The 11,102-nt window shown below is 41.5% G+C and overlaps 1 protein-coding gene across 2 annotated transcripts in view; it reads right to left on the reverse strand.

Annotated features, from left to right (window-relative positions):
- Positions 1–9,024, reverse strand: part of LOC111871655 (tripartite motif-containing protein 45) — a 73,851-nt gene extending 64,827 nt beyond the window's left edge. For both annotated transcript variants that reach the window (XM_033754329.1, XM_023864895.2), the window contains exon 1: positions 8,751–9,024. The gene's annotated coding sequence lies outside the window, so the exon portion shown is untranslated. The remainder of the gene's footprint in view (positions 1–8,750) is intronic.
- Positions 9,025–11,102: the final 2,078 nt, after the last annotated feature.

Here is an 11,102-nt window from a genome sequence, read left to right on the forward strand (position 1 = left end):
AGGCTGACAACCTTACCGCCATCTATGAGCCGATTGTCTAGAAAATGTGGGAGCCTTGACGTCTCACAACCCTATGGGCCTCCACGGCCTGTTACAGGGATACTTTTACTTTTACTTTACTTAGAGGATTAGGTGTAGAGTATAAGTCATGAAAGAAGAAGACGGAGGAGGAGGAGGAGGAGGAGGAGGAGGTGAGAAATCCTCGTAGAGCTACTCCGAGCAATGCTTTATATAACGTATAGGAACTGACACGGTGCTGTTAGGTGAACCTGGTTATTCGCTTCTCGCTTCCCTACTGCAACTTCTTCACCAAGGCTGCCGGGCAGGTAGCATGAATAGAGTTGCAGGCGTACCGAGTCTGTACACGAGTTGCTATTACAGGTCACAGAGGAACTTACCGACACTGACGCCGAAAAATAAGCGTGAGAATAAATATAATACGTAGAAAACATCGGATCCGTAATGAACTGAACATCGCCGCCGATTCATGAACCGACCGCCAAAGTTGGCGTCCGAGATACACGCAAATGTATAGGTATGTGATATCAACAAACCAAGAAACCGAACTCAACTGGTGCTAAAAGGAGTAAACGTGACGTGATATGATCCAATAAACCAAACTTAACCTAAACTATCCGAATAGTGCCGAACGCTTGTTTAACGAATAAATGTAATCAAATACACTCGCTCAGTAACCAGTCGGAACGTCAAGTAAAGAGGATAAACAAGGTGCGCATCGACAAAACTGAAAAATCGAAGAAAATTCTGACAGACGAAATAAAGTGTGAATGAGAGCTGCAGCCAGTTTTTACGATAATATCCTTGAGTTTGCGTCACGAGACTGACAGAAGACACGACCAGCAATAACCACGCTCATAAGCGTAAATAATATTATGAATTATTTTTCCGCAAATTAAAATTTATATAAAGAAGACACCCAGAAAAAGGACAGAAAGTGACCCTAGCAAATATTTTTTGTATTTTTTTGTTTTGTTTTATTGCTAGTGGGGTGGGACTAAGCCCCTTGTACTGCGGCCATTTCTGGCCTATTGTACCAGTCCCAGATGATAGGTGAGGGTGATTGTGGAGCAATTGGTGGAATAAAGATTGGCAGGGGAAACAGAAGTACTCGGAGAAAACCTGCCCCAGCGCCACTTTGTCCACCACAAATCCCACTTGACCAGACCCTGGATAGAACCCGGGCCGCCGCGGTGTGAAGTCAGCGACTAACTGCTTGAGCTACGGCGCGGCCAATCCAAGAGTAGATACTGTCATTAAGAAAACAAAGGACTTCACATTTCACAGGTCTGCTAATGAGGGAACGGTGGTATTCATGCCTTAAAATCTGAGCTGTCTATATATCTAGATACACTTTGTTTACATGAAACTCTTGAGGCAGATTCTGTTCTGCATCTGGACTGATGTGGCATGACCGCCGATGGATACTCTGAAATCCCCCCTTAGGGAAGCCCTTCACGCGCTCCTCTGAAGCCCTTCAAAATACGAAAGTCAAACAAGTATATGTCTAACCGTTAATCACTGACCACTCACCTCCAGCTAGTGCCGAGGTCAAGAAAATATGGATCTATACATCTACTGCCCCATACGCCTCCATGGTATAGTGCTTAATTAGTTAAGCACATGGACAGCTTTACATTTACCTAAGTGAAATGCTACGCCATAAGCAGGCTTCGTTTCATGGACTCCATGATCGTTTCTTGGAAAAAAGAGTATATTAAAAAAGTAGGCCGCACCATAGCTCAAGCGGTTAGTCGCTGGCTTCCCACTGCGGCGGCCAGGGTTCGATCTCGGGGTCTGGTCAAGTGGGATCTGTGGTGGACAAAGTGGCGCTGGGGCGGGTTTTCTCCAAGTAGTTCGGTTTCCCCTGCCAATTTTCATTCCACTAAATTCTCCATCATCATAATCACCCTGGGCAGGCTACAATAGGCCAATCAGTGGCCGCCGCGCCGAGTGGACCCAGTTGGACTCCAACCCCCTAAGCGAATTTAAAGAAAAAAAGAGTATATTAAAAAAGTAGCAACCGTGTCTTGTATCTGAATATCGAAGAATCGAGAGCATATCTATGCTTCTCTTCGTACTCTATACAACGGGGTCAGGCTGGTTGATATAAGCTTTTGAAATCAGAAAAATAACATCGTATATTTATATTCACAGTTATAAATCGTGGGGCACGGGGTAGCGTAGTTGGTTGAGGCACTATGCTACAAGCTGGAAGGCCGCGGTTTCAATTCCCGTTGAGGTTACTGGATATTTCAATTGACCTAATCCTTGCAGCCGCACTATGGCCCTGGGATCGACTCACCCTTTAACAGAAACAAGTACTAGGAATCTTCCTGGGGGGAACAGTGGCCGGTGCATAAGGCTGACAACCTCACCGCCATCTGTGAGCCGATTGTCTAGAAAATGTGGAAGCCCCAACGTCTCACAACCCTATGGGATTCCACGGCCTGTTACAGGAATAGCTTTACTTTTTTTACCTTTACTTATAAATCTTACAAATTCGGAACATGTACGACATAAAAGCATTCTTAATAATGATTTGACCTTTCGAGCAAGCACAAATAAATTCACTGCAGCCATCTGCTAAAGCGACATTCTGTACGAAGATTCAAGCATTATCATCAGAGTGACCTTAAAAGTTATCAAGTTACATCTGATCGGAGAACGAAGTAGTTACTCTACTGATACCAATACTTTCCGACAGAGGCCTCAAATTTTTACCTGCACGTGGTTTCAATTGCCATAAGTTATTTAATTCCTTAAGATTCCCAACTAACACAAACGTAGCCAGCATATCCAGCCCCAGTCTCCGTCACTTGCTCAAGCCCTTGCATCTTCCCCATGCATTAAAGGAGAGGCGACCCAGAAGTAGAGAAGGCGACAGAGGGGCTGATACAAAAACAAACCAGACGTTCCGGGAAACTTCACAATGCTTGCCTCCATATCGCGAAGACTTCCAGTCTTAACAAATCTTATGTTGTTATTGTCATATTCGGGTAATGTAAATGTAACTTGTAACCGAAGTGCCAATAAATCCGATCATCCGTTCTACTGTAGAAGCCATTATTTTCGTCATGCATACCCCCTACACGTGACAGTATGAACCATAAGAAAATGTTACTTTAACTCATGGACTCACAGGTTCACGAGTCAGAACTAATATTGTTAAAAACTGAACATGTGTTACAAATTACTACTACTAATACCGGAAATCGAAAATCCAAACCCTTGGTTGTACAACCTGTAATTTAGTCGTTATCCAGGCTCCTCCTCCTCCACCTCCTCCTTCTCCTCCTCCAACTACTACTACTACTACTACTACTACTAACAGCCAAAAGTTTAGTCGCTATCCGGGCTCCTCCTCCTCCTATTACTACTACTACTACTACTACTAACAGCCAGTAGTTTAGTCGCCTCCTCCTCCTCCTCCTCCTACTACTACTACTACTACTACTAACAGCCAGTAGTTTAGTCACTATCCGGGCTCTTACTACTATTACTACTACTACTAACAGCCAGTAGTTTAGTCGCCTCCTCCTCCTCCTCCTCCTACTACTACTACTACTACTACTACTACTACTACTACTACTACTACTACTACTACTACTACTACTACTACTACTACTACTACTACTACTACTACTACTACTACTACTACTACTACTACTACTACTACTACTACTACTACTACTACTACTACTACTACTACTACTACTACTACTACTACTACTACTACTACTACTACTACTACTACTACTACTACTACTACTACTACTACTACTACTACTACTACTACTACTACTACTACTACTAACAGCCAGTAGTTTAGTCACTATCCGGGCTCTTACTACTATTACTACTACTACTAACAGCCAGTAGTTTAGTCGCCCCTTCCTCCTCCTACTATTACTACTACTAACAGCCAGTAGTTTAGTCGCTATCCGGGCTCCTCCTCCTCCTACTACTACTAACAGTCAGTAGTTTAGTCGCCCTCTCATCCTCCTCCTCCTCATACTACTACTACTACTAACAGCCAGTAGTTTATTCGCCCCTGCCTCCTCCTCCTACTACTACTACTAACAGCCAGTAGTTTAGTCGCTATCCGGGCTCCTACTACTACTACTACTGGAGCTGTACTTCTATTACCCCATACGGCTTCATTATTATTGCTTAATTACACGTATTTAGGCCCAGGGATAACTTCACCGTTTTACATTTTACCTTTATTAGTAGTAGTGTGGGTTATAGTAATATTTACTTATCTTTGAGACATTATTACTTAAGTACAAATTTGTAGGGGCATTCGGTAGCGTAGTTGGTTGAGGCACTATGCGATAAGCCGGAAGGTAGCGGGTTCAATTTCCGATGAGGTGATTGGATTTTTCCAGCCGCATTATGACCATGGGGGCGGCTCAACTCCTAACATAAATAAGTACCAGGAATATTCCTGGGGGTAAATGGCGGCCGACCGGAACGTAAGGCTGACAACCTCATCGTCATCTGTGAGCGGGTTGTCTAGAAAATGCGAGAGCCTCGGCGTCTCACAACACTATGGGTCTCCCGGCCGGTTACAGGGGTAGCTTTACGTCTGTGTGCTTTCAATTAATCGGACAACACTTCATATTCTTATATCGTCTCCAGGTTTATTTTCCACCAATAAACAATATATTATTGGGAATACAGAGGCATGTATTTGATGTTTCCACACAAAATGTAAAGTGCCCAGCTCCAACGGCTTGTTAGTACTCATCATCAAACTGACAGCACCCAGACGCAATTTTGTTCTTCTATGGTTTACAAAAATTAACTTAAAAATAGTTGCTCCTCTTTTTTATTTTTGAAGGTCTATTGCTGTACACCTTTTCGTGACCAAATACTGAGTGTCTCCAGCATCTCTCCTAACTCGCAAATCCATTAGTATCCAATGCTGTTATTGCTGACTTCAGGAAAGTAACAAATACGGGGTTGTAGGAGAGTCCAATGGTACAATGCCCCTATCAGATTTCATGGAAACTGGCACATTGATTAAGAAGCTCGAACAGGGAACAAACACAAGCGCGCACAGACAACATTTTAGTCTCATAGACCTAAACTTTATCTTGAGGAATGAGATTGGGCTAAGAAAGTATGTCAGTGTGGCAAATAAGCACCAAATAAAGGAATGGAATATGCTTTGGAAACGTCACATAAAGCATAGGAACTAGCGGCTCTTCTCCTGAAATTTCCTAGAAAGGGACTGCAATGAAATAATGAAATTACTTATTCTTTATAAGAGTCTTGAGGATGTATGAATCAATATTTCCTATAGCCGATCTCATATAGCACCTCTTTTTATTGCTTTAACCTCTTAACTGCAATACGTAAGCTATCCAGCGCAAGTATGAGTGTAACTACAGACGGATATTGAATTGATGATCGGATTGATTGGACTCTTCGATACAGCGCGTGACTGTACTTTATAATTCACTATTACACACACGCGCGCGCGCTCACGCACACACTAGTGTCCACGGGCAAAACTTCACTAGCCGTTGCTGGGTAGAGGCTTTTAACGGCGGACGTTCTTCTTCCTCTGGGTTCTCGAACTATCCCCGGCCTCAACTACCAGCTTCGCACAGAAACAGCTCACAACGACGGAACCTCAACAGTCCTGTGACTATTCACTCTCCAACTCAACTCAATTAACTGTCTTGCTTGTGATATCTCGGCACGGACCGCAGAGAAAACATCATTTCTCTGTTGCTGTTTACGGGTAGTTGCCTAGTGTTTTTGTGTCCGATGCCTGAAAACGGGTCTATATGCCACAATATTATAAATATTTCCCATCATTCACAGCAATGGTGCAGTATGGTGATCGCTTTATGCTTTAAACAGTTGTCTAACAATAACATTGGCGACATAAATGATTTACGCTTTGTAAGTGAGAAACTTAATATGGTACGTAGCAACCACATGGTGACAGGAAGAATATTGAAGAAATTAAAATCTAACCTCAGGTAACAGGCAATATCCAGCATCGGAAAAACAATACCCCGACATAGATTTCGTACTTGCTCATTACAAAATAGGAGTTGCGCACTATACACATGTAGCTGAAAAAACGTTTGTTCAGTGAAGACTCAGGGCTGAGATTCGAACACGGCTACACCGTCAATCTGTGGCAGCGAAAGCACTAACAGATGATCACATTGCGTGATTTATTTTGCTGTATATAGAATTATGTATAAACTGCATGTGTCATTTATGTGACAAAGTGTGAAGTGATTCCGGCCTTGCTGTGAAGAAGTCTTCACGCTTCACTTCAGTTCTAATAAATCCCTGCGCATAGAAAATTGGCTGAAGAAAAGTGATGAAAATGATATCAAATATTCTATACATTCTACCCGTAGTATTTCAAAGTGTACGGTCTTCTGGATATCATAGTCTTTATTTCGGAGACAGCACCAAGTTTCGAAGGAACAAATTGCTCCTGTCTTCAGGTTCAGAAAGTAAGCCAAGCAATGAAGCAGTGGAAGGAGGCGACAAGCTGAGCCTGCTTACCTTCTACTTGGCGACGTGTTCCTCCGAAAAAACGGCTACACTTCGAACTACACGGCGTCAAAATCCAGAAGACCACACTCTTCATAGTCACCTCTATGAGAACCTCAAATCCGACATTTTATGTTTTGATTAATATTCTGATTTTCCCGTCAGATAATCACACAAGAAAATAATGTGAAATTTCTATCGACGAATTTTAAAATACGCAGTTCTCTCAGGTTTAGAATGTGTTTATTAATCATAGAAACAGAAAATCCTATGACTTAATTGATGTTTATTCGATGAACAATGATTATCGGTGAACTGACATCTTGCTCTGAGAAATACCAGTATAAATTGTATAAAATATACGAAGAACGTGCTTCAGCCAAGCAACACAATGTAGGCAGAGGCCGACGGACACAGCCGCAACCCAAAAATTAATCTTGGGTCTCAAAATGTTCAGAAACATTTAGCTGGGCAAATCTTAGTTACATTAACTGTTGCTATTGCTATTTCCAATAATAATAACAACGAAAAGTTAAAATTCATATAATGAAAATGTTATTTTTAGTACAATCTAAGTCAACAGCTGATCACAGTGGCCGCGCGGTCTACGGCATGAACCACCTTCGCTCGCTCGGACGCTGGGATCGCTGGTTCGAATCCCATTCAAGGCAAGGATGTCTGTGTGCGTTTATTTTGTGTTTGTGTTGTCCTGTTTTTAGCCTTGTGACAGGCTAATTTCCCGTCCAATGGGGTCCTACCGATTGTGTATAGGATTAAGAAATTCAAAAAGCGGCCAAGGTCCAACAAAGGGCTGTAAAGTCATAGATAGATCTAAATCAACATACATCGCTGGCCTGTGAATAAATATATTTATTCTTATGAAATAAGAATAAAAAATACCGTACAGATAACTATGTTCTCTATTTCGGATTGTTCACTAATTCAGGCTGCCTCTTTCCTCTCCTAGCTCGAAACAGTAAGTTTTTGATGTAGTCTTTAAAGAAACACAAATCTCAAGCGAACGTCGTGTTCTTACATAATTTTATGGCAATACACAACTAACATAAAACCATAAAGTTTCACAATCTAATTTTGTAGCTGTATAATTCATACTGCCGCCATGTTAACTGCACATTCATAAAGAAGGAATTAAGAATTTAAGTGGGATCTCCAGTTGAAAGGCTTTAATAACGAGTTTCAAGAATTAGTTGAATAACTTACTATAGAGAATGGAGCCCTTCTTGAGAAACAAAGTCACTAACCTAGTCAATAAATCACCCACTCCCCCACTTTAATGGAATCCGGAGTTTCATTATCGCATTCATTAAGAGCCCGCCCCTGAACTCTACATTGGACCAGTCAAATCCAGTCCACAACAGCATATATTATTTCTTGAAGGTCCATCTTAATAGGGCCTCTTTCCTTCAAATTTTAAGACCAAAGTTTTTTATGCATTCCTCGTCACTGCAATGTATGCTGCATGTTCCCATCTCATATCTGTAAATTTCATAAGACTAATACTATTAGGAGGGGCAAATTACGAAGCTCGCCGTTATGCAATATACCCCATCATCCTCTCTCTCTCTCTCTCTCTCTCTCTTAGACCAAAATATTTTCCTTAACATCCTTTCCTCACACATATGTTCTTCCCTGGGAGGAGAATAAGGACGCACCAATTAGTTCGAATATGTGTCAGTTTGTAAGATTTTCTTTTCTTTCGGAATTCGGCCTTGAAATGTTATATATATTATGATAATATTAAGTCAGCGCTAAATCATAGATACAAACATGTGTTTCTAGTCACTGCGATAGTTCGTAACCTACTTGTGCCAAATAGCATGGGACGGAATAGGAGGTGCTGTATCTAATCTTGGCTTAGCCAGACATGCGGCCTATTTTCAGGAGTTGACTCATAATGTGCCAAACTTTTGACGCACAAAGAAGAAAAACGCTTACCTTGGATAGACTCAAAGACGACTATTTATGGAAACCTGACAGCGTAAGAAATAATGTAGTAGGAAATGACTGCATTCAGTTCTAGCCATGATGCTAAATTAAAAAATTTAAAAACATAATTCGGGTCCTTTAGAATTGTAATTAACACGATTTCTACGTATTATAGCAGAAACTAGTTTTGAAACTAACAACTTAAATCACATTCACAGTGAAATTGTAAGAGATCTAAGTTTCTCAAGAATTACCAACGTCCGTAATGTCCCTCAATATCAAGTTCGTGAAGACGTCACTTGTTTTCTTATGTGATGAGAAACTGCAACTTGGCCAGAAGTATCGTAGTACCGTATCTCAGTTGGAAACAAAAATGATTATCACTGGTGAATTATCGCCACAAATCTGGTTTCTTCGTTGGGTGTAGGTTACGTAGAGAATCGACTGAACCGATAATAGTGGACCTGCACCTAAGAGGTCTCTGCACCAGACACCACAAACTTACATTCAGCGCTGGACTGAGAGGTGACAGCAGTGTTGCCACTCGCTCGACTGGCGCGAATATCAAACGAGAGCTTTGCCTCCATTACGAAGTCGGGGAAGGAAATGGCCAGACATTGGCGTAACAACGACAGATGTCACGGGGATAGGCTCTGGAGATGGATGGGAAATTGGTGGGTTTCACTCAGAAGCACGTATGATTGTTGGTAACCTCCGCGTTCTGCCACCATAGCCGTGTGACAATATTTGTACTACTCGTCTGTTAAAGTTCCATACTGATGAAATGATAACTGGCGGATTAACTGTATGTCTCTTGCAGTGTTTAAAACACAGTGTCGGGTTTGTTAACTGTAAGCCACGTTATTAAGATGGTTTAAAATTCACCTTGACAGACGTCATATTTGCTGCATTGTTCTGTGTCTTGGATTACATAAACTTCAGTACACTGAAGTTAAATGTGTAATCCATATTCAGTATTTCACAGGATAATTACGTTGTTGGACGTTTTGATTCTTACATTTAATTGTTTATTTGTTAACATTTATTTTATGCAGTTAATTGCACTGTAATATATAAAGGTAAAGTTGTCCATGTGCTTAATTAATTAAGAACCATGCCACGAAGACATTTTGGGAAGTGGAAGTACAGCTCCATCACTCTTGACCTCGGCACTAAATGAAGGAACTGAATCAAGTATTCATTGCCAAAAAGCTGCCCAGTGAGGCCCCGGTAACTTCCTACAATTCCAGGGCAAGCTTGGGAAATTTCCTCGCGTGCCAGTAATAACTAAATTACTGTCTCCTTTCATTACTGATTCGTTCTGAATTACAAATGAGCAAACGACACAGTGCAGTGCAGGTTGGCCGACATGAACGAACAGAACTCTCTTGGAGCGGACCTTCCATTGCTGGTAGGTAACACTTTCGGATCAACCAGATTATTCTGTTGCATTTGTTACAAGAAACTCCGGGTATATTATATCGTTCCGGTTTCCCTGAAACACTAACGGGCCTATCGGTTTGCCTATAGTGCATTATAAATCAAAACCTGCAATATTTAATGATTTAACTTCGTCCTTACTTTCAGCTAAGTTTCATTCCATTAAGTCTTTAAATATAATCCTTTAATCTCTCTAGCTTTCCCTGTTTTGGGGCTGGTTGATATGTGTAAAAAATAATACCTTGTAATGCAAAAAACGATCTATATGTCTGCCATTTACTTGTTTCGCAACCATTTGACATCAAACGATTACTGTGGGGCGCTAATGTTGTAAACAATAGAAAACTGATATGCTGTAGCTGCACGTCCCTCGCTAAAATAATTTTTTGTGGTTATGACCAGTTTGTACATTGTTTTCACTCCCTGAGAGGCGCTCCTACAGCCAGGTACCATCCCGGGACCGTATAGTTGTACTTCAACATAGTCCTCCTTAGACTTATGATGCCACTATTGTCATTAACGTCGTCAATTTGCTCATAGTGTTATCTTCCGTCGAGATAGGCAGGTATTTTGAGTGATAAATTCATGGTTTGATATTGTACGAGACCCGTTACAGGGAGTCTTGAATTGACTGCCTTTGTGTTTTGGAGACCTGAGATGGTTTAAGATATGCATCTCGGTAAACAAATGCGGGACTGACGCCTAGCGTGACCCTTGGCTGACTCTTGTTTTCCATTAATGACCACTTGGGGACTTGTGGCTAGGAGCTACCTGAGGGAGAGTCAAGAGAGGCAGTCGGTTATAGGAAGTGGAAGTGGAGAGTTGAAATGTAGACGCGAACAGAGAAGTTAGTTACAGGAGGTAGAGAGCAGTGTGTATGGCCAGCGAGATTTGGGTGAATTGGTGTGAATATAAGTATTGATAACGACGGGAGTGATCTCTGAGAGGCGAGTTTGAAGGAGGACTAATGTAAATATTGACAATTATAAAAGACAAGTCCGTCCAGTGTGACTATTTCAGTTTTCTCACTTTATGATTCACTGGCCTTACATGTTTCGATCCATTTGGATCATCTTCAGAGGCACCAAACACTTTTAGAAACCACTATCACAACAGTTGTCATATCAAATACACATGTATTGCCAAGTACACAATGTTCCATCAAT

The sequence above is a fragment of the Cryptotermes secundus genome, unplaced genomic scaffold (assembly GCF_002891405.2).
Source record: "Cryptotermes secundus unplaced genomic scaffold, Csec_1.0 scaffold202, whole genome shotgun sequence".
NCBI lineage: Eukaryota > Metazoa > Arthropoda > Insecta > Blattodea > Kalotermitidae > Cryptotermes > Cryptotermes secundus.